Below are 25,287 nucleotides of genomic sequence, written 5' to 3' on the forward strand. Positions count from 1 at the left end.
AGATGAATCTTCCTTCTTAATGATGGTAATGATGGTTGATGATGATAACCTCCATGCCTTCAAACTCTTCACTAAATCTTCTATGTGAGTGTTAGTGTGTGTTTTTATAAGAGAAACCGGATAGAATTCTTTTCAAGGCACACCAAATGAGTGCAACATGAGCCACTATTTATAGGCAATCTGGAGTGAGAAGCACGGCCCCCGTGCTTTCGTAGGCACGCCCCCGTGCTTTTTAGTGACACGTGCTAATTATTTTTGTCGTTTCTGGAAGGTAGGCACGGCCCCATGCTTCCTGAGGCACGCCCCGTGCATTTTAGTGACATGTGCTAATTCTTTTTGTCGTTCTGAGAGGTAAGCACGACCCCGTGCTTCCTGAAGCACGCCCCCGTTCTTTTTGTTGTTTCCTTTGATTTTTCTTTGTTTTTTCATTCGTTTCTTCGTTTGAAGCTTGGATTCACCTGAAAAATGCATTTTAACATGATAAGTAGTTATTTTAACTATATTATACGATAGAAGTTGCAGTTTTTAGAGATTATTTGATGCTAAAAAGATGTATATTTTTATATACATCAAGGGTGGCACGAACTTCGAGAAAATTATCGACACGGAAATCGAGGATCGGGACACGTTTATCGAGGAATTATGGCACGTTTATCAAGGTGGATCGAATATATGATTATGGTATTGTAGAGAGATGTTAGAGAGAGAGATAAGTGTGTGAAATTTGGTGTGAATTGTGAAGACCCGGACCTTGCTTTTTATAGACAAGATTTTGGACCCCATCGCGGTACGCGATGGGTCCCTGGGTGAGCCTATCGCGTAGCGCGATATAGGCCTGATGAATCATCAACTAGACCTGCCACGTGGCGACATGTGGCAGGCGTTGCGCCACGTGGCGGCAGTGTTGCCACGTGGTGACACGTGGCAGCAGATGATGCCACCGTGTGCCACGTGGCACACGTGTCAAAACGTGTCAGACCACGTCATCGCGATACGCGATAACTTTATGTCAACAACGATCGCGTTTCGCTATTGACTTCTTCCAGAATTTTTGACCAAGACTCATCGTGATACGCGATAGGACAAGAATTCAGAATTTTCATTTTAAACCTTAAGGTTTGGAATTTGGCATTTTTAGTCCCTTGACTTTGAAAAGTTGACGTTTTGAACTCGAAATTTTCACTATGTTACATCCTCCCCACCTTGAAATAAATCTCGTCCTCGAGATTTCTTTACAAGAACAAGTGGGGGTATTTCTTTCTCATTTCCGATTCGAGTTCCCATGTATATTCGGGCCCTCTACGCGAGTCCCATTTTACTTTCACAATTTTCAATGTTCTTCTTTTTAATTTCTTTGTTTTCGAATCTTCAATTTGAATAGGACGTTCTACAAATTTTAAGTTTTCATTTATTTCAACGTCTTTTAAATGCATAGCCAAAGATTCATCGGTTAAACATTTACGCAGATTCAAAACATGGAATACATCGTGTATCCCTTGCATTTCCTCGGGCAGTCGCAATCGGTAAGAAACAGTGCCGATTCATTCAAGCACCTCGAAGGGTCCAACGAATCGAGGACTCAATTTTCCTTTCTTACCGAAGCGAACAACACCTTTCCAAGGCGAGACTTTTAATAACACTTTGTCACCAACTTTGAATTCCAACGGCTTACGACGGACATCGGCGTAACTCTTTTGGCGATCACGTGTCGTCTTAAGTCGTTCTCGGATTTGGAGAATCTTTTCAGTGGTTTCTTGGACTATCTCGGGTCCAGATAATTTATTATCTCCAGTTTCAGACCAGAACACGGGTGTTCTACACTTACGACCATATAATGCCTCGAATGGTGCAGCTTGAATACTTGTGTGATAGCTATTACTGTACGAGAATTCCATTAGGGGTAAGTGGTCATCCCAACTTCCCCCCTAAGTCAATCACACAAGCCCGAAGCATGTCCTCCAACGTTTGAATGGTCCTTTCGCTTTGCCCGTCAGTTTGCGGATGATAGGCGGTGCTAAGGTTAAGCTTTGTACCAAGTGCTTGTTGGAAACTTTTCCAAAAGTGAGACGTAAAATGACTGTCTCGATCAGAGATTATAGACAGCGGTACTCCATGCAAAGCAACGATGTTGTTTACATAAATACGCGCTAATCTATCCATAGAGTACGATTCATTAATGGGTATAAAGTGTGCGGATTTTGTTAATCGATCCACAATCACCCAAATAGCATTGTGTTGTCGAGCCGTCTTAGGGAGTTTGGTAATGAAATCCATAGTGATTAACTCCCACTTCCATACGGGAAGTTCGAGTTGCTGGAGCAATCCCGGAGGCTTTTGATGTTCAGCCTTGACTTTTAAACACGTTAGACATTTCGCAACATGCGAAGCGACATCCCTTTTCATACCATTCCACCAATAATTTGCTTTGAGATTATGATACATTTTGTCGCTCCTGGGATGCATCATGTATTTGGACTTATGTGCTTCACTCAAAATTTTCTCACGAAAATTCCCAACGATTGGTACCCAATTTCTATTTCCGAGTCTAAGGATACCATCGTCACCTTTGACTAGTAAGTCAATGGCGCCGTTACGTTTTTCATCGAAAATTTGGTTTTCATTGATCGCTTGAGTTTGAACAGATTTGATTTGTTCGAAAAGATCAATTTGAAGTTCTAGCCTTAACGCTCGGACTCTTTTTGGCTTCTCATGCTCTTTACGACTTAAGGTGTCAGCCATAACGTTGACATTACCTTCATGATAGATAATTTCGCAATCATATTCGTTTAGAGTTTCCATCCAGCGTCCTTGGCGCATATTAAACTCTTTTTGATCGAAGATGTGTTTCAAGCTTTTATGGTTAGTGTACACAGTAAATCTTACTCCATAGAGATAGTGCCTCCATATCTTAAGTGCAAAGATTATGGCGCCTAACTCTAGATCGTGAGTCGTATAATTCTTTTCGTGTACTTTGAGTTGACGAGAGGCGTAAGCGATTACCTTCTTACGTTGCATTAGTACACACCCCAAGCCGGAATGAGACGCGTCACTAAATACCACGAAGTCCTCAGTACCTTCTGGCAAGGCCAGTATAGGTGCTTGGGTGAGTTTTTGTTTAAGTATATCGAACGCCTCTTGTTGCTTTGTTCCCCATTCGTACTTGATGTTCTTGCGAGTTAATGAAGTTAGGGGAACAGCGATTCGAGAAAAGTTTTCGATGAACCTACGACAGTAGCCGGCCAATCCCAAGAAACTTCGAATCTCGGTTGGCGACTTTGGGATCTCCCACTTAGAGATAGCTTCAATCTTAGCGGGGTCCACTTGAATACCGTTGACGTTGATGATGTGACCAAGAAATTGCACCTCGTTCAACCAGAACTCGCATTTCGAGAATTTTGCGTACAACTTCTTGGTTCTAAGAATTTCAAGCAACGTTCGAAGATGGACTTCATGATCAGCCTTTGACTTAGAATAAATAAGTATGTCGTCGATGAATACGATAACAAATTTATCCAAGTAAGGTTTGCAAATACGATTCATCATGTCCATGAATGCAACTGGAGCATTAGTAAGTCCGAATGGCATAATCGTGAACTCATAATGTCCATACCTTGTTCGAAAAGCAGTCTTTGGAATATCCTCGGATTGGACTTTGAGTTGGTGATAGCCGGAACGAAGATCAATTTTAGAAAAGAAGCTAGCACCTTGAAGTTGGTCAAAAAGATCATCGATTCTAGGAAGTGGATATCGATTATTGATTGTGACTATGTTTAACGCACGATAATCCATACATATACGCATAGATCCATCCTTCTTCTTGACGAGTAGAATTGGCGCTCTCCAAGGTGACGAACTCGGTCTAATAAAGCCTTTTTCAAGAAGCTCATCGAGTTGTTTCTTCAACTCCTTCATTTCGGTTGGCGCTAAGCGATACGGAGCTTTGGCTATCGGAGCAGTACCGGGAATGAGATCGATCATAAACTCTACTTCGCAATCGGGAGGAATTCCGGGAAGTTCATCGGGAAAGACATCGGAGAAGTCGGAGACTATAGGTACGTCCTTTATCTCCTTTGGCTTTGATTCTTCAGTGACGTAGGCCATGAATGCTAAGCATCCTTGATTTAAACATTTGTTAGCCCTAATCATGGAAATAATGCTAACTTGGCCAGCGTCTTTGTCCCCTTCAATTCGAATCGTTCGTTTATCGGGGGCTTGAAGTTCAACGGTTTTGCTATTGCAGATAATACGGGCATGGTTATTGGATAACCAATCCATACCAAGTACAATGTCAAAACCAGCCAGACTCATGGGCAACAAACAGATAGGCAGAATATAACCAACTAAATGAATTTTTCCGTTTTCAAGGGCTTCGGAGATCTTAACGATTTCGCCACTAGCAGTCTCGACGCTTAGAGTTTTATTTAATTTTGTTAAAGGTTCATTTAATAGACTATAGAAACTATAATCTATAAAACTTAAATTGGCACCTGAATCGAATAAAGCTCTAGCATAGGTGTCGTTGACTAGAAACGTACCGGTAATAGTTTCCGGCATGTCAACGGCCTTCTTCGTGTCGAGTACGAAGACTCGAGCATTTCCCTTCTTGTTCTGGCCACTTCCACCCGCACCACCAGTCGTGGGTTTGTTCTTTGGGCACTCAAAACAAAGATGGCCCATCTCCTTACAATTGTAGCATGTCATCTTTTTCTTCCAGCAATCAGCAGCTGCGTGACCCGTACGGTTGCATGACTCACAAACCTTTGGAGGCGGAGCGAAATTGCATCTACCCTTGTGGTACCTTCTACATGTCTTGCATGGCGCAGCATTTGAATTGAATCAATTTTGGTTTATGCCTTTGCCTTTGAAGTTGGTGCTTCCTCCCGTCCTCCCTTGGGCAACTGTTGTTGTAACCTTCTTATCCTCTTCCTTGTTGCGGATCATACAGCCCATCAGATAACCAGCTAACTCCATCGCAGAGTCAGAGGTTTGAGGTAGGTGAGACCTCACCATGTCGCGGATTTCCCGCAGTAGTCCCCAAATGTATCGTTTGGATTTGGTCGGTCTCATGCATGGGACAAAATTTTCCCATCAACAATGCCTTGAACTCATCCCAAGTCATGCCATACATCACCTCTCTCCCTTTACTCATCATCATCTTGTTCCACCACTCAGGTGCTTCTCGCTTGAACATAAGGGCAGAATATTGAATCTTCTCCTCATCGGAGCACTTGCTTGTTATTACTATTGTCTCCATCTCCTCAAGCCACCTCACGGTTGAAATGGCTCCTTTATCACCATGGAACTCCTTTGGTCCACAGTATTTGAAGTCTTTAAATGAACATCCACCGATTTTGAGTTTCTTGAAGTCTTGTCTAACCCCACCATCAACGTTGGACTCATGAACACTCTCCTCAACATGAGAAGGTTTTGGGCGGGATTTTGCGGATCTTTGAGAAGGATTAACAGATCGGGAATGTTTGGATTTCCTAGATTGTGAATGTCTAGATTGAGATTTAAATTCAGATTCTTCCCTAACCGCTTTCTTAATCATCTTTTGAATTTGATTCAAATATTTATCGGGAATGGGTTCCTCTCTTTCATCCTCGGGGACTTTCCCCTTGTCTTTTATTTCTTTTTCTTTCGGTGCGTTTTCATTGTTATTACTTTGTTTAGACATTTTTCTTTTCAATATGTCTTTAACTGAAATTTAGCAATTTTCTTATATTAAACACATGTTTTATTATATATATATATATATATATCACGAAAGGATATATATATTTTTATTTACATTACAAATATACACACACATATATATATATATCATTTGATATATATATATATATATAAATCATCCTATCTTTATTTCAAGAACGTTTGAACGTTCTTGTTACATACATATTTCACATAACAAACAAACTATATTATACACATAACTACATTTTGCATCCTTCTCCATCATCTTCAATCCTTCAAGAACTTCTTCACCACTTTTGTTAACTTGTTGCATTTGCGAAGAAGTGTTTCTCCTACTTTCTTCTTTTTCTTTCCTTCATCGGCCACCTTCTTTCTCCAATCGTCCGTTTCATGCAGAGCACGATCCAAATGTTCTTCGTACGACTGTGGGACTACGTTGGGGTATACATATTGTGGAGGTGGGTCGCGGTAACCCAATGTCACCATTTCATAGTGATTCCTTGGTTCTGGATACGGAACGTAAGTCATGTCGGGTGCAAGGTAGAGGAAAGTTTTAGCAGCTTGGTTTTGCTCTCGGATCTCATCAGCTTGTTTCTCTTCTGTTGGGATCACGCCTTGGAACGGTGGAAAACTTGATGTAGCTTGATTCCTTAGTTTCTCGAGATATTGAACATATGGATCAACAGAACCGTAGCTTGGGTTTTGGGAAGTGAGTGATCCATCCATTGATGTTGATATCTCATTGGGATTATCGGAATGCTCTTCTTCCGGTTCAGACTCTTCCTCAGGATCCTCCTTTTCTTCGGGGTCCTCCTCTTCCTCCTCGGGTTCCTTCTCTTCTTCAGGCTCCTCCTCGTCCATATGCTGGGTGGTCTCATTGTTTATTGGGGGCATCTGGAAAATTTCACAGGGCATCATTACCCTCATTCTAGGTTTGCGGGATGGTCCTTCACCGTTGTTTGGTTGGGAGTTGACTTCATTGAAAGTGGAGTTTCCGGTATGCCATCGCCGTTGATCGGAGTGGCATTTCATCCAGTCAGAGGATGGGGATCTTGGTTCTTCCTTAGGATGGGTGAAGGTTTGGTGGTAGGTATCCTGTTGGGTAGTATTGTTGTATCTCCGAGGGTTGGTAAGTGGGGATCTCCGTTGGGTGGTACGTCGGTACTTCAGAAGGATTATACATTGGTATGGTTGGTGGATGGTAACTTGAGTGTCTTTGTGGCTCAATTCTTTGCTTCTGTGGACTATCGGGAACGTCTATTGGATAGTGTTTACTTCCGGGGTAGTAAACAGGTTTGATTAGATCATGTTCTACGTCTTGGTCAAAGTATGCTTCATAATAGCCATCACTCATGTTGTCCTCGGGGTAAGGTTCGGAAATTCCAGCCTCTTTAGCCTTGCGCACAAAGTTCTCCATACGGGCTTTGAATGACATCTATTATGGGTGGTTTAGAATGTGGAGGGAAAGAAAAGGTACCAGCCTATCTTATCCCTAAAACAAATAATAAATTATTTATTATACTTGGAACGAAGCTTGGGTATTGTTTTATGATACCAAATTCGTTAAGATCAATGGCTCTGATACCAACCTGTCACACCCCCATCTTAGGCCTAGGAGTGCGACCAACAGTTGGTACCACAATTGTAAATATATCAGAGTTGCGTTAATTTAGCGGAAGACTATAACCATGTGGATTATAATTGTAAATATTTACATATACAAAAGTCGGGATTATAAAAGATTCCCGATTAAGTTTACTTGTTTTACAAGAGCCATCGGATGTTCATAGCACTTCGTCATTCCAAGCACTAACTTTGTTCACCTGCAAAAATGTAAATAAAATACGTCAGCAACGAATGCTGGTGAACACGCTGACGCAAAAATAATTTCTTTTACTTTATTACCCCTCTAGACTACGCCTGCCTTGGCCCATCGTGGCTTAGGAATAACAAAGTTAAATAACACATTATAAACTCGAGCCTCTACACTAGGTCACCTCAGCAAACACCGCAACGTTACTTAGTAAGTACCCGTAAGTATACACATGGTCGTGCTTCCTATAGGAAAGCTTCCTACGACCAAGCGTGGTGCGATGTGCCTACCGCGTACTACCACATATGTAAGGATCCAGACACACATATACTACAGCCTGAGGGCTAGTCTTATACCCTTATTTATAACGGTTTTAGGAACACGTAGTTCCTTGTAAATAATTTCATATAACACGTTTGACTCATTTTAAAAATAAGTTTGTAAAAGTTTGGGGGCGTATTCACCTTATCGCTTTGGGATCGGCTTCAACACCGTCCGAGGGTCTTTCCCTTGCTATCTCGCACCTATAGTACGAGTATAACCATTTGTTAGTCGGATATACAATCCGGCTTAAGACCTTTAGTCTTATTTTATAACTCTATCTCGATGAACCTTTAGTTCATAAATCTCTTTTACTTGAAAACCTTTAGTTTAAAAGTAATTATAAACCTTTAGTTTATATATAAAACCCGACGTCTCTTCTTCTCCACGAAACGTATTCTTTTCTTTTATTATTTAAGAATACTCATTATTGCTTAAATAATATTTTCATAACAAAGAATATACATATATACTTACACACATATATACATATTTACAATTCAATCTTTTATTCTTTTTTCTTTGTTATGTTTATTTCTCTTTTATCAAGTATAATCTCAACTTAAGGCTTAAGCCTTGAATATAACATTATATTATATTGATTTGTCGTTACGCCTAACCTTGTTGGCGTTTTAGATACCCTAGGAACTTTGAGCAACACTCCAACGCTACTTGATCAACGTTCCTACTTGTTGTCAACCACCAATCTTTAACACTCGTTGGCACGCTTCTCGAGACTCATCGCCTTGATAACAAACGCCTTCTTGATCGTATGTGGGTGGAGGGTTGATGCGCGTGCGCGTAGCTTTGAGGTGATATAGGGATAAGTTATGGAATGTTTTAAATAATTTATTTATAATAAAATAACTAAGAATTAAAGATTAAAAGAAAGAGATGACACTTAACAAAATATTAAGCAAATTAGAGAATATATAGTTGAACCAAAATTTTTATTTATTATAATAGTAAATTCTTCTTGTCTTCTTAGCCTTTGGTTGATTTATATACCTTAACTAGTGAAATTCTTCTACTCCAATGAGACGGGAATTCGGTTTATGCAAAAGCTATAAAGTAATGTTTATAATAGTATCATACATAATCAAATAAAATTTATAAATGTAAAGTTGTCAGTTACAAAGTTAAATTGACGAACGGTAACGCTTCGGTACGGGTAGTGAAAATATATAGAAAATTGTTACCAAAAACCATAAAAATGAATCCTATACTACTATAGATGATGTTCAGGTGGTATCCGTTTGGTTCAGTTTGATAAAAATAAAACTATGTACATTACAATATATAATAGGTTTACTTACCGTCGTTTAATAACACAAAAGTTGTCTCATGTATCCCTGAAAAACAAGTCATAATATTTAGTATAGGATATCGACACTTGTTTTATATGGACCAAAAACTACAAAAAAACGAAGAGCGATACCATTCCGATACTGACACTGATGTTGTTCGATCAATATCGGTACAGTTGGTTACGAATTTTGCCATTATGGATGTTATAAAATACAAGAGTAAACTGCGATTTTCATCCCTGTGGTTTGTTCAAATTTGCTGTTTTAGTCTAATAATTTTAAATTTGCGATTTTCGTCTTTGTGGTTTCAATTTACTTGCAATTAAACCCGAATTTCACTAACCCTGTTAAGTTTGGTCATTAAACCCATCAGCGTGCCCCTCACGTGAGAGGCAGTTTCGTCCTTTTTCTCTCAAAATAAACCCCAATCCTAAGTCGCAAGTCCCTACATGTGAGGAGTTGGGTTGTATTTGGGGAGAAAAACGACAAAATTGCCCATCATGTGAGGGGTACACTGATGGGTTTAATGACCAAAGTTAACGGGGTTAGTGAATTCGGGTTTACTTGCAAGTAAAATGAAACCACATGGACGAAATTCACAAATTTAAAATTATTTGACTAAAACCGTAAATTTGACAAACCATAAGAACGAAAACTACAGTTTACTCAAAATACATATATTATTGATAACCATTATCAAAATTGAGTTTTTTAAAGCTAACACACGTCCTTTAGTTCTGCTGATATCATTGTTCATCACAAGACTCAAATTCTCAACCCGATTACACGTTTTGATATCGCTAAAGCAAATACCACTTGATTTGAGTTTACTTCAAAATATAAGTTAAATGTTGAGGATAAGTTAAATGAAAACTTTGAAATAAGTTAAATTTCCAAAAGTTGATAACAATGTTTTGTAGGTAACAAAAAATTAAGAATATTGTCTATTTTCACATTGATGGATAATGTTGAGGATATGAATACGCATTAAATACAAAAAGGCAAATTCATGAGTTGTCGCTAAAAGGTCATATTTCCATGTGACTTCACCAAACAATTGTCCACCACAAGTCAATACCTCCAACTAGAGGTGCACAAATCGGTTTTTTTTTAAAAAACCGGTTCGGTTAATAACCGGACTGGTTTTTCTTGGCCTGGAAAAAAACCGGTTTTTAAATAACCGGACCGGTTTATTAACCGGTTTTTTTGGTGCAAAACTCGGACCGGTCTAACCGGTTAGGACCGGTTTAGAAACCGGTTAGAACCGGTTAATAACCGGTTTTTTAATTAACCGGTTTTTTTTTTTAAAATAACCGGTTAATAACCGGTTTTTTTCATAATAACCGGTTTTAAAATTAACCGGTTTTTTCCATAACCGGTTCAGTAACCGGTTTTTTCTCTAGAACTTGTAACCGATATACGAACCGGCGGTTACTAAACCGGTCAAACCGGTTTTTAAATAACCGGTTTTTGTAAAAACCGGTTTTCGGTTTAAACCGTTGAACCGGTTCACCAACCGGTTTTTTTGCCCATCTCTACCTCCAACCCTCTCTCCATGTACAAATCAGAACCCTTAGATTTGTGTTTTGCCAATATCAATAAACCACGATTCCTCATACTTGTTTATTTTTATTTCTTTTTTAAACGAAAACCTCCTAACTAATAGCTAGGACAGCAAGAAACTTACAAACGAAAAGTCACCAAAAAGAAAAGAACAAAACCCAAACAAACTTAGGGGGTGTTTGTTTACCTCTTATTGATACCATTCAGATGCATTTATCTGAATCGCTCAAATATATGAGTGTTTGGCAACTTCAAATATTACATCTAAATGAAAAATTGAAGCCCTTAATTGCTCAGATGAAATAACAGTCTGAATGAGATGATGGACCAAAAAACCCACGTTGCTTCTCATCTGCATCCCCTTAGGCAAATACACAACAATCCAAAGTTCATAAAACTAAGCCGACATTAACTATCCCAATTCAGAGTTAATCTCTTACCCTGACTTACTCTAAATCTACACAACTGTTGGTTAAAGAACACAAATTTTGTTTTTTCTGTAGACATAACTAGTTTTTTTTTTGAACGGCAAATTAGGATCACTCACGGACCACTGTAGTATCATCGTGTCACCAGCAGAACCACACGATCATATCCATCTCCACTAGGCAATAATGTCTAACCACCAATTCAGGAGGAAACCCAATAAATCTTGGAAAAACCCCTTTGTGGGATTCGAACCCAGGACCTTATGGTCCCTAAGCCTTATCCCACCACCAAGATGCCACTAGGCTATAAAGCCATGGACAGTAGACATAACTAGTTGATACGGAGTTTTCGTATATTAAAAGGATTTATAACTTGAATAAATTATGTAACTAGTTTATATGAAATTTCCATAATTTCATTCCAAGAAATATTTATATAATCTTAGCTACCTATTTCTTTCAACCAATTTCTTAGCTAACGTTTTTGTTATCTACCATCAAATACAAATCCACAATCCTCTTCACTATTTATGTACACATTAACACATGATGTGTGCCCATGTTTGTCATTATATATATTTTGGGTGTATGTTAAAGAAAAAAAAGAAAAACAAACCAAGAAATACCTAAAATGTTCACAATATAGTACATTTTTAAATATATTGTAATATTCATATATGTATGTACTTCTATATGATGTTTGTAGTGATATTAGGCTGAGGGGTGTGGGGCGCTAACCGGGGCGCTAGAGCCCCTCCGCTCGCGCCCCGGGGCGCTAACCCCACACCACCGGGGCGCGAGCAGGGGCGCGAGCGCGGAAATCCAGGCAGGCGTGAGGCTGGTCGCGGGAGAAGAGAGATAAAAGGTGTCTTGGAGTTCGAAAAAGAGCCGTTGAGGGGTGTGGAATTAATTAAAAAATATATATTAGCTGGAGTCCCTCCACACCAGGGCCAGGGGCTCCAACGGGGGCTCCAACACCCCCCTTATCCAGTTTCTCTCTCTGCCACACGTCATAATATTATTGGCTGGAGCCCCCACTAGAGCCCCCATTAGAGCCCCCCACACCCCTTAGCCTTATATCAAACCCGACAATTCTGGTTGGTTTAGGCGACCGTAGCCTGACTCATTGGGTCAGAATTATGTCTACTCCATTTACAGTTCTTTGCATATGCTATAAATTTAGTGAATATGTACATTAAATTATGTATGATATTTATAATTTTCTCTATGTTACAAAATCTTTTCATAAAATTCATATACCAACACTAGAGGTGCACAAATCGGTTTTTTTAAAAAAACCGGTTCGGTTATTAACCGGACCGGTTTTTTTGGCCCGAAAAAAACCGGTTCGGTTAATAACCGGACCGGTTAATAACCGGTTTTTGTATGTCAAAACCCTAACCGGTCTAAACGGTTAGGACCGGTTTAGAAACCGGTTAGAACCGGTTAATAACCGTTTAACCGGTTTTTTTTTTAAAATAACCGGTTAATAACCGGTTTTTTTCATAATAACCGGTTTTAAAAAAAACCGGTTTTTCCATTAACCGGTTTGTTAACCGGTTTTGGCTCTAAAACTTGTAACCGAAATACGAACCGGCGGTTTGTAAACCGGTCAAACCGGTTTTTAAAAAACCGGTTTTCGTAAAAACCGGTTTCCGGTTTAAACCGGCAAACCGGTTCCCGGACCGGTTTTTTTGACAATCTCTAACCAACACCCGTATTTAAACCGTGGTAGTTGGCAACAGTTGGCAGTCGGGACAAAGACTGGGTCATGATATGATGACAGTGTAATTTCATTATCATCTGAGGGCAATAATGTAATTTTACAGGCTCAAAAAGTAGTATTTTGGCAGTATTAGGACGTGGGGACGCCGACAATGCAGCAATGGGGTCACACGTAAAAGCCCATCGTGAAGAGTGGACCATATCTCGTGACCTTAAATTTGGTGTGGTCCTTACTACATAGGTGTCCTCCTACAACTAGTCTTTGACTCCATCTACATTATTATTTGAAGATGTATATAAAATTAATATTTTCACCAATATGTACCTATGATTGGTAAATATACAAATAGCAAGAGGATCAGAAATGCATTTTATGATTAACGTGTGAACAAATAATAGTTTTCTATGAGTTACTCAATATCGACTCATCAAATGTCCGAGGCAATTCGAGAATGAATGGGCTTCAGTTTAAGTAGAGATTCATATCTCTTGTGAGTAAAGTTGAGTGAAACTCAATTGTAAATCTATAATGTTTATGTAAGTGCAATCGAACAAAATTGAAAGTTAGAGCTTATGAGGGCTACTAATTAAATTGTTGGTATTCATTATTGTCGGTTAATTAGTCGTAGTTTAGATTATCAAGATTGAATTTTCGTGAACGAAGCTCAAACTTGAAAATTATTAACGCAACACCTGGGCTCTCTTATATAAACGAGTTGTATTCAAACTTATATGAACTCAAACTCGGGTTTACATACCCTCTATTTATGATTAATGAGTTTTAGTTGCACTTTATTAATATAAAGATTGAACTAAAATATGTTACGTCAAACATCAACTATATTCATACAAGAAAACACTAAATTTTCTTTTGTCATGTATTGTTTTGGTTTTTAATGTTGTTGATTGCTTTATCTTTTAAAATCACAAGTGTCGTGATGTACTTTTCCTGAAGTTTGTCCACAGCATCTACTTGCATGATAAAAATCGCATCTTATAGTGTCATGATGACTTCATGATTATGAAACAAGGTGGTTCTAAAAAGAAAACAATAAGACCATCGTAGTGCCACAACTTTACGACGTTTTGGCTCCGAAACGCCGGGGGTACACTCCCTGGCTTTATCCTTTGGCGTTTTCACCAAAGCATTTTGTACAATACGCTACACATGGCGCGAGTTTTGGTAAAATCGTGTGTGGAGAGCGGATAGAGAGGGGACTATATGTAATTAGGGATGAGATCGGGACAGTACCCGTACCTATACTCGAAAGTACCCGTACCTAAAATCAATAAATCTTGGTACCCGTACCCAAAATATATGGTACGGGTATAGGTATATGTACGGGTACGGGTACAGGTACTTTGGGTACGGTACTCGCTTTGGTACCTATTTGTTCTTTTTAAAAAAAAATCTCCACTAAACTAGGTATCAGTAACAGTACGATACCGACAATGAATTATCTATAATACCAAAATCGTAATACCGCAACCAAAACATAATACCAAAACTAAAAATGAAACAAATCAGCCATAATATAAAATTCATTTCATTTTCCTTCTTTTTAGTTTATTGCCTTTCTCAATTTCTATATAAAAACAAGAGAGAAAGTTAATACATGTTATTTAATTATATATACGATTACACATACATGAAATAAAAATATACGAATACACAATATATGAATATACACATATAAATTGAGAATGAACTTATTCAACTAATATATATTATGTTTTGAAAATATTGCTTAAAAGTTAAGTCATAAATGTTGGAAACATAATAAAAACCCTACATATTCTAAACGGGTGCCAATACCCGTAATACCCGTACCTGTACCCGAAAGTACCCGTACCTATAATCGGTAAATTTGCGTACCTATACTCGTACCCAATAGACACGTACATGTACAGCTACGGGTACATGTATGGGTACAAGTACGGGTACTGAAGAGGTACGGGTACGGGTATTTAGGAAAAAAGCTCATCCCTAATATATTGTAGGAGAGTTGTGGCGTTTTGCCCACAACGCCACTTTTTGCAAAACTCTCTATTGATGACGGAGATGCCACGTGGCGCAACATGCCCAAGGGTGGAGCGTTTTGATTACACATGGTCTAAGACTAGTATTTTCGTTTCGATTTGGTATATTGCCCAAAATGAATCATGGTTTTAGCTACGTGTTAAGCGATAAGTGGTCACATATTACCTTATGTCATATCCGGCCTCGGGCGTAAAGATTTATGATCAATAGTTGGTACAGTCCTTTTGGTTTTAGTTGAGATGCAACGGAAAACGTTTGCTTATTTAAAACAATAAAATATTGATTTAAACATTATTTTATAATAAAGGGAATTAAACACCTTTGGTTTAAGTATGAAACACTGTTTAAACTTGCATCAAAACTTGCTACAAGTATTTACACAATCTGAGCCGTCATATTTATCTATCGTCTAAGGAGTCAATATCAACTCTTTCAACAATCTACCCTTGCATCATCTTACTCGTGATTATCTTAAAACACTTTTGAATAACACGTAAGCACTCAACTGATGAATAACCTTACAAACTTAATAGAATTTTCATAAATAGTTAGGACGCATCACACAAATGTCTCCATCCTATATCATATATATCAACTAAACTTACACACAATCTTTTTGAACAATTGCAACCACACACGTATTTTATAACTTTTGTGTCTAGTTACTATTTTGTTTCAAAACATTTTAAGGATCAAACTAGTCGTTGACAAACACTTTAAGCACACCCACTAATTTAAAAGAGTTTTAAAGAAAAGCGTATTCACCTTGCTATTGAATTGATAGTCCTTCCCGGTGTTGTTTATGCTCTCGAATCTATAGATAATAGGTTTGTTTCAAATACCTAGATCATGGTAGGACAATATTTACGTTAATTATGTTGTTAGTGTTCATACATTATCGTCTTTTGATTGGGATGTTCATAAGCCCTGAACTTAATCAAAACGATCAAGTTAAATCAAGTTAGCCGGTTCAACCAGTTTGAGATCCACACCGTTCAGATATGGAATTAGAACTTGGAGAGGCTAGTTATACAATTTTTTAACACAAGCTCATTAACATATTAAAACTATGGGTAATTGGGTTATAACTCATTATTATTGGAAATAAATGGAGGATTAGAATATGTTCCGTTGTTTGTTCTTCATTTTATGTCACCGCCTTAGTTTAAGTTGAAACCAATGGTGAATGTTCACTTGTATCTTTACTATAATAAATAACAGGTTACTGTATAATAAGTATCCCAATTTATATTTATTTATTATACAATTGCCATTGAAAAATATAAATTTTATAAAGAAAATGGGGATTTTGGAATGTGAAGGTCATGAAGAGAGAATGTGGGCCAAAATGAGACCGTCCTTGTATGAGTCAAAACTAACTTTTAGATTAATTATTATTCTAAAGAACTTGGAAGAGGTCCACTGGTCGGTTTGACTTTTGGAGCTACAAAATTATTGTCTTCATTCGTCATTTGTATATTTTAAAGATATTTTGTAGCGTGATAAAATAAATAGTTGTGACATAACATACTATTTATTAGTAATTTACAGTGGCGTAAATACAGGTGTACAGAAAAAAGAAAAGAAAACGTTCCAAAACCGAAACCGACTTGTAACCTGAAACTAGCGATGATGAGTAAATGGCATCGGACACTGGTACTGGTATTTGCCGGACTTTTGTCTATGGTATTGGTATCGTACTGGTACCAAACAAAACATTTACCGGTATCAAGTTTTTAAGAAAATCGAGATTGAGAAATTCAGGACCGATACTGATCGGTACCGTTGGTACCAAACTCATTCCTACCTAGAACCCGAACTGGCGAACTCTATGTGCTTGGCAACGTTTATTTGCTTCTGGTAATTTTTACCTAAGTTTTGGAAACAAAACCAGCATTCGGTTTTCTTTTCCTCAAATTATAAGGTTCGGTAGCAGGCGTAGCAACGGTGTATTTGGGATATTGACATATTGTTCCGGTGGTGGTAGGCAACTACATGTCCTCCCTAGTAGGGTCCCTTGATGAAGTTGCAGATGCCTTACTAGATTTATCATGACTAGCATGTTGAAACAAATGCTCAAATGAATAAGGGTAGGCTTGTTTATACGACAACAATACCAGAATTCATCATAGTGTATACTTTGCGAAGACCCAAGGGGTTTAATTCAGAAATATGAACTCTATAATATTGTATAAGGCTTAAGCAAAATACACTGATGGGAAGATAAAAATGTGTGGTTTCAAAACACTCGGTATATAAGGTACTCTTGTTGTCTTGATCGTGTCTTGCAGTATGTCCATGAGCGGGAAACTCCAGAGTCCAGTCCCCACCTCGTCTTGATGCGATAGTACGTGAAAATTTATTTATAATTAGATTTCGACCATTTATGGAATACCGAAAATCTTTAGCATAGCTGCATGGTCATTGTTAACATACTTGTTAACTTCGATCAGCGATCAAGATGATGCTATGGGAATTTGGAGTGCCCATGGGTTAATTTTGGACTCAAACCAAATTAGTGGTATTAATAGTACTAACCAGAAATAGTAACTGTGAGTCGCAACAATTGCGGGCAACCCTAGTATATGAAGATGCAATATAAGCATCTCGGGTGATAATTACTAGTAACCAAGTTACATATTAGATGCTGTAGAATTTAACCATAGACAGAGTTATCGTTGATGTTACCTAATATTATCTACGTTTTAACTGTTAATTGACTTACTCTTTCACAAACGCCATGTCATTTCAACAAAACATTGTGTCAGTTCCCTACCTATATAAAAAAGTTGTTTTGTACGTGTGTTTAAAATACCGTCTTGATAAGTTTTAGGTACATGTTTTCAAAATAGAAAACAATCATGTTCTTGCTTTCTCTTTTTAACTATATACGATTAAAGATACTGAGAATACCATTAAAACACTTTAATCTGAAAGTGAACACAAACAATTTAAAGTGATATTCGAAGCAATCCCAAACCGCAAAACCCACACTTTTACCATTTGTCCGTTTCACATTCAATAAAACGATAAGCGACATATAATGGATCCCTCACAAAGAAGACACAATGAGCTAGGAATGTACAAACTACCCCCACCAACTTATAGAGCATGAGAAGCCGGGTGGAGAAAACTCTCTAATGACATTAATTTATTTGCTTACAAAGCAAAGAAATACTTGAAAGTTTTACATTTACATGATTTACATCAATCTCGGACATCTTGTACTTGGTTATACTCTTAACATCTTTTTAACCATGATAGCACCGCTCATGATCCACTTAACTTTTCACCATCATGAACTGAATGATTAGTGATAGAACTAAGAAAACGGATATTGACGTTGCCAATGGTTAAATCGCTACAGAGATCACCTCGATCTAAGAAGTTGTTTTATGTGACATATTTATGGTTTTTAGCAACATTATTCGATTTTGATTAGTTACCGATGTTATTTCAGTCTCCAATATATAATTTTAGATAACAATTAGCAACTTTCAGTTAGATAAAACTCAATTAAGTGACGTAAAACCACACCGGAGGACTGAAGGTTGACACCGAACACATATTAAACTCACAAATAGATATACGAAAAAGTCGTTAAATTTCATTTGTCAATGGGCGAGTTTACATCCTAGTCATAATCATTTGACTTACTACGATGAATAACGGGCGTACACGTCGGTGTCCATTTATCAATTAGAACGTTGGTTTAGTCTTTTGTATCAACGTCAACTTACAATTTATAAATTATTGATTCATTAAAGTAATTTAATTTATAAAAGAATATATTATAAGTGACATAAAAATTTTTATTGTGTAATAACAAATAATAATTAAAAAATCAGTTGATTTATCAGATAAACATCTAAATCGTATATATAAATTTAGTATATAACATAAAATAGTATTAAATAATAAATTTCAATAAGTTAAAATTTAGTGTATACCTTATACGTATTTTGTACTTAATTGATTATGAAAGTTGCTACATAAAAAAATATGTTTTGTAAAATAGCTTTGCATACGTTCTCAGTATTTACGAAAAACACTTTAACATATGAAAAGAATTCAGTCGGATTTATGGCCAAGTTATTGAATAGTTATATTTAGAAATGTTTAAAGTATACAACTTGTTTTTGAAGTAACAATATAAACAATGACATTCTCTTTAGAGATTTCGGTGGCATTTTATTTTGGGCCATGATTAAACACAAACGGCTCTTAACATGAGAAATGTAAAAATAACTATATTATTGATTTAACAATAGATTAATCATTATTATGCTATAGCTTTACTTTGCAATGCCAAATAGACTTTTAACAATTTGCAATCACATATACATACGATAGGTGTAAATGAAACGTTATACAACTTGAACTAATAATACACCACTCAAAAAATTATCAATTTGTCAAAACAAATTCATCATAAATTCATCATGTATAATCTCCTGAAAGAACAGGACTCGTCTCGTAGCAAAACCTGGTAAAATTGAAGTCATGCCTTAGAACGCCTCTCGGTTATAAGGGGATAGAGGATACTCATGAGTAGTACATATGCACTTGTCAATCCAGAACTATCACCTTATTTCTAGGGGTTTGCTACATGCACCATGTCATGTGGTGTTTCCAAAATACCCACCCAATCAGTCACGGATTGTGCAATCAGTGACGGATTGGTGGGGTGTTTTAGAAAATATGGTTTTTATTGTCATTTTGTTGTCTTTTTTATTATTTTATTTTTTTGTTGTTGTCATTTTGTTGTATTTTCTTTTCTTTTATTTCTTTTGTTATGTTTGTTTTTGTTTTTTATTAGTAATCTTTTAAAAAATATACTTTTTAAATAATTTTCATTTTAATCCAAGTTTCGGGTTAAAACCGAGTAAAAGTCGAACTTCTCGTTTTAACGAGCTAGTCCATTGTTCAAATCACCAAAAATATTTCCTAACATTTTTAACTTATTTTCATTTTATATTATTTAAATTTCTAAGTTTGTGGTGTGTTGGAACCAAACTTGGTTTAATACTAAGATCGAGTGGATTTACATTCGCTTAAACCCGAGTTTGACACTTTAATTAATAAAAATTCTCAAGATTGTTTAAGCTACTGATTTTATTGAAGTAATTCATATATTTAAATAGAATTGTTTGACGAGTCTGAATATACGAGGATAAAAAATAAATTAAACAAAATTAAATACTCATAAATACAAGTTTTTATTTATATGAAAGTTCCGAATTACATTCCCGAGTCGGGTAAACATAAACGAATACAAATACGAAAAATTCGTATGTCGTAACATCTCGGATTTTTCGTGTGATGGGCTTATCCCCAGCATCATCGTCGTCGTCCTAACATCTCGGATTTTTAATCATATCCAAATTATGGAACATTTGAGTCATATCTTTCAAGTTGATGGCCATGTATTTGTTGTCAGTTGTCACTCACGAGTTGACTTACTTGCAACACTAGATCACCCACATGTTTCTTTTTGCGTACCCTCGATCTCCTAGCGGATTCCCTGTTCGATATCATTCTTCTTCGCTTCCTCAAGGCTGAATCAAAGAATGTTGATGACCACAAGCTGCCATGTTGATCAAATATCCAAAATGTAGCTGTGGTGAAAAAAAACTTAACAAGTACTGAATATATATATATATATAGGAAAGTTATTGTACAAATGAAATTAACGTGCCAAACGTAAGAATCAAATAGAGTAATTATAAATACAGTAGAGTAATTATGTAATTACATCATGAAGTAATTACATAATTACTCTATGATGTAATTACATAATTGAAATTAACGTGCCAAACGTAAGAATCAAGTAGAGTAATTATGTAATTATATCATAGAGTAATTATGTAATTACTTCATGATATAATTACATAATTACTCTACTGTATTTATAATTACTCTATTTGATTCTTACGTTTAACACGTTAATTTCATTTGTACATTAACTTTCCCCTTAAATTTTGTTAGTTTTCACGAGAAGACATTATTAGAGAATATTATAGAATATATTATTAGAGTTTCTGTATTATATTTTTATTATAATTAGCAGATTGTATTTGATTACGTTTTCTTATATTTATCTCATTGTACTCCTATATATAGCGGATCAACAGTATATTATACTTCACGGGGTTTTCATTATTCAACAAACATAAAACCAATAGAGAAAGACCACCAAGAAAGACCGAAGAAAATGGGTGCGACAACGAAGGGTGGTGGAGTTTATTGTGAAACCGGATAAGAAGGCTTCGCTGATTACCAGAGACATGATCATGATGGTACACCAGAAAGAACCACCATGTATATATTAGTGATCGGACTATATGTTTTAGTGACACTCATGTGACAAAGAGAAGAGTGTGATATTATTATATATAGTAAGGTTGCCAATGAAAAGTATTATAATATATACTTTTCGAGTAATACAAATATTTCGGTTTAATATTCTTTAAAGGGACTACTAGTGCAAGTGTGGTGTTGTGATACATTAAAATTTAAAACAGGAAGCGACCAAACTAGTATGTATTTCTCTTACTGAAAAGGCTCGACAAACCAACTATATGGTGAACAAAAATAAACTGAAAATATGGGATATATGGGTTGGTTTCTGTTAGCTATTTTCACTAAAAAAATCAAAATGGGTCACTTGAAATTCCAAATTGTTATTTTTGGGTCAAAATAAATTGACAAATTTATATGGGTTAGTGTCCTAAGGTATGTGGCAGGTTCGGGTCGGACAGGTATGTGGCAGGTTCGAGTTTGGTTCAGGTATTGGCTCGGAACAGGTTTCGAGCCGACACGAGTTTTCGCACTTGGATGGGTTCGGTTCTGGTTTCGTTTTCGTCGATTTTTTTTAGTTTCGGCTCATTTCTCGAGTTTTTTTTAAACGAGGTCTACGGATAAAACATTTTAGCTTTTTTTAATTATTTATTATGTTACCAAAGGGTTGGTTCTAAAGCTTGATCATGCTCATATATGATTGGAAAATTGGTATTACCAACAAATACACAAATTTGAATGTACATGTAAACGAACATAAATAAATAAACATCAACAAATGTAAATGAATACACATACAATCAACAAATGTAAATGAATACGCATAAACAAACGAAACCGAATGACACATGTGTTAAACGAACATAATGTTTTGCTTATGTTTGTTTACTACATAATCAAACATAAACAAATTTATGCCGAACGACTCACTAAGCGTTCGATTTATTTGCGCTAATGATTTTTAAACCCTTTATAAAATGATTAGAAAAAACTTGCTTCATAAAGAGTTTAGCATCCAAATTACAAATAAAAGCATTGTAAATGCTACAAGTTACATCAAATGTGAAACAAAATTGGCAACTTAAGTAAACAAATAATAAAGGCTATCTATGAAGCATCCTTGGATATGCAATAGCTTCAGGATGATAATGCAACATTTCCCTCAACATCTCCTCCCTGATAACATCTTCACTCATATTCTCATCAATATCCAAATTAATCGGCTTACTCGCAGGCGGGTTCATACTTGGATCAAACAAGCCCTCCATATACGGGTGTTGCAACGCCTCTGTCACTGTTATCCTCTTCGTCGGGTCAAAAACAAGCATCCTTTTTAGCAAGTCCAAAGCCAGAGGATCCGCCATCGGGTACAAATATGAAAGGTTCACCCCTCTAGTAAGCGGTAGCGCTTTAATAAACTGCCTTCCTTTCACATTATCAACAAATCCAAGATTATGATCGCTTTGACTGCCAAGAATGTTGATTATTAGTGTTAGCTGATTGAGACAATCGGTTCCTGGGAAGAGCGGTCTTCGGCCTAGGATTTCAGCAAAGATGCAGCCGACTGACCAGACGTCTGTTGAGGTTCCATAGTTGTCACAACATAGCAGAAGCTCTGGTGCTCGGTACCAACGTGTGACAACGTATTCAGTCATGAATTGTTCATTGCCTTGGCTCGTTCTTGCCAGCCCGAAATCACATATTTTGAGCTCACAGTTCGCGTTGATTAAGAGGTTTCCGGGCTTTAGGTCGCGGTGTAGCACATTAGCAGAGTGAAGGTATCTTAGACCTAGAAGCAGCTGGTTTAAAAAAAACAACAAAGTCACTAATTGTTCAGCAAAAAAAAAAAAAAAAAAAAAAAAAAAAAGAGGAAAGCATGCAGGTAACAAAATAGACGGGTTGGTTAACCGGTTATCCCAGGTTCAGCTCAAAACCAGGGCTGTAAACGAGCTGAGCCAAGCTATGTCAGGTTGGGCTCAGGCTCAACTTGTTTACATTGTTAAGCTAGAGCTATCTTGCGGCACGTCAAGTCAGCTCGTTAAAAAGAATTATATACACATCTTAATATACATATAAACCAAAATATTATATTTTTTACAATCACAATTATTTAAACAAATGACTTCATAATTCCTATATATACAGTGCATATTGTGTTATACTTCTGGGATATAATTTTTATATATTAAAACTTGCGCTTTAGTATAAACGAGCCAACAAGCCAGCTAAACGAGCTTAACGATCTAGCCAACAAGCTGAGCTTACCTTGGCTCAGGTTCAGCTCTACTCAGCTTGTTTACCAACAATCCAATTTCGAGCGAGTTTTTTTCTAGCTTTATTAGAGTAGGCCACGAGTTTTTTGAACAGCCCTAGTCAAATTGGCAGTTTTATTCAGTCAAAAAGTTGATTTATTATTATTATTATTATTATTATTATTATTATTATTATTATTGTTATTATTATTATTATTTTTATAAATTAGAGTATGTTATATAGTATTACAAAGTTGCATCATTCAATAATATTCTAATTTTGGAAAAGAAAAATGAGGTTTTATGTATTATATATACACTGCGAGCCAAGTTTAATTCATTTGACATGTTTCCTTTTTAATTATATTTTTACTTCTTTGATTCATAATATAGAGGAAAACTTATGACATACCTGATACAAGAAGAACTGGCAATGATCATTTGATAATGACTGTGGAGACTTAATAATATGATGAAGATCAGTATCCATCAACTCATAAACAAGATACACATCCTTAAAACCATTCCTAGAAATCGGGAACATAACATCCTTCAACCCAATCACATTTCGTGCCTGATATGTCGAAGCAGTTTCAACTCTCGCAACGTTCTTATTGCATCGGTTGGGTTACCAAACACATCCTTAATCTTCTTGATAGCAACTTTTTCGTTTGTTTCACGGTTGACTGAAGAACAGACGACACCATATGCACCTTTACCTATCGGTTTGATTGGTATGTATTTGGTGTCGATTTCAAATATTGTTTGCCACATCGCGTAATAATGTTTTCCCGGTCGTCTGAAGCCGTTTGGCGGTTCGATGTATGTTGCCATGTCTCTGTTCATTCAAGCAAATAATATGTTAGATTATGGTACATTGTAACAGATTTTATGAATTTAACTTGAGTTTGAGGAAATAAATGTATAATCCGCAAATACCTGCTTGAATTTCAAGCAATAATGTATCAAAATTATGGGAGATAATTTCAGACACGACCAAAATACAACCCGAATATGATATGAAAAATATGTAGGTTTTGGGTTGGCGTATATAATTTTTTTTTAAACGGGTCGTACACCTCTTTATTTAAACGTATCATGTTCAGATTGGCTTGTTTATTTAAACAAGCCATGTTCGGGTTAACATGAAGTTAACCCGCTAACCCATATATGACATATTCAACCCACAACCCACAACCCACAAACTCGACTAACAGATTTATAATTTTGTTATCACCCACCAACCAACCCGTTTGACACATTTAGATCAACGAGTTAAACGGGCCATCTTCGGGTTACACAATATATTATAAGTGTGTACGGGTTAGAATTGATGTTTTTGACCCCGAATAAAAAATAAGGGTCGTATTTTGGCTCAACAATTCAACCCGCCAACCCAACCCAACCCAATTAACAGAACAAGTGAAATATTGAAAATAGACAGTTGAATTCAAGAAAATATGTAATTCACTTCAATTAACAAAACCATATGAAATCAAGAACATATTTTATCAAGGATTCAAAAAAAACATGAAAACCCACTTACAATTTCAACCGATTAGTTTATCAAAACCTTGCGAACATTCGAATGATATAAACCCAACTAAACAAAATAAAGTACATGTGTTCTTGGTCTAGTGTAAATATATTAAAAAGAATCAATACTTACTTGCAACTGATTAATCTTCTTAAATCTTCAATCCTCGAGAAATTAGGGTTGGAGGGATTATTATTATTATAATAATGATGATCAGATGAAAGTGCGAAGAAATTTGAAACAAACCTAATTATTTCTTGGAATCAAATATCAAATCCTCAAGTTCATGCACATACCCAACTT

The 25,287-nt window shown here is 36.5% G+C and overlaps 1 pseudogene across 1 annotated transcript; it reads right to left on the reverse strand.

The window, feature by feature from the left end:
- Window positions 1-22,271: 22,271 nt before the first annotated feature.
- Window positions 22,272-24,369, reverse strand: LOC143596102 (mitogen-activated protein kinase 7-like; annotated as a pseudogene). Its single transcript, XR_013146648.1, has 2 exons — window positions 23,860-24,369; window positions 22,272-22,994 (listed from the first exon to the last, which is right to left on the reverse strand). The product of XR_013146648.1 is annotated as a mitogen-activated protein kinase 7-like (transcript).
- Window positions 24,370-25,287: the final 918 nt, after the last annotated feature.

This window comes from Bidens hawaiensis, unplaced genomic scaffold, assembly GCF_021521415.1.
Source record: "Bidens hawaiensis isolate Kalapana, Puna unplaced genomic scaffold, B.hawaiensis_p1.1 tig00046077_1, whole genome shotgun sequence".
In the NCBI taxonomy this organism is placed as follows: domain Eukaryota; kingdom Viridiplantae; phylum Streptophyta; class Magnoliopsida; order Asterales; family Asteraceae; genus Bidens; species Bidens hawaiensis.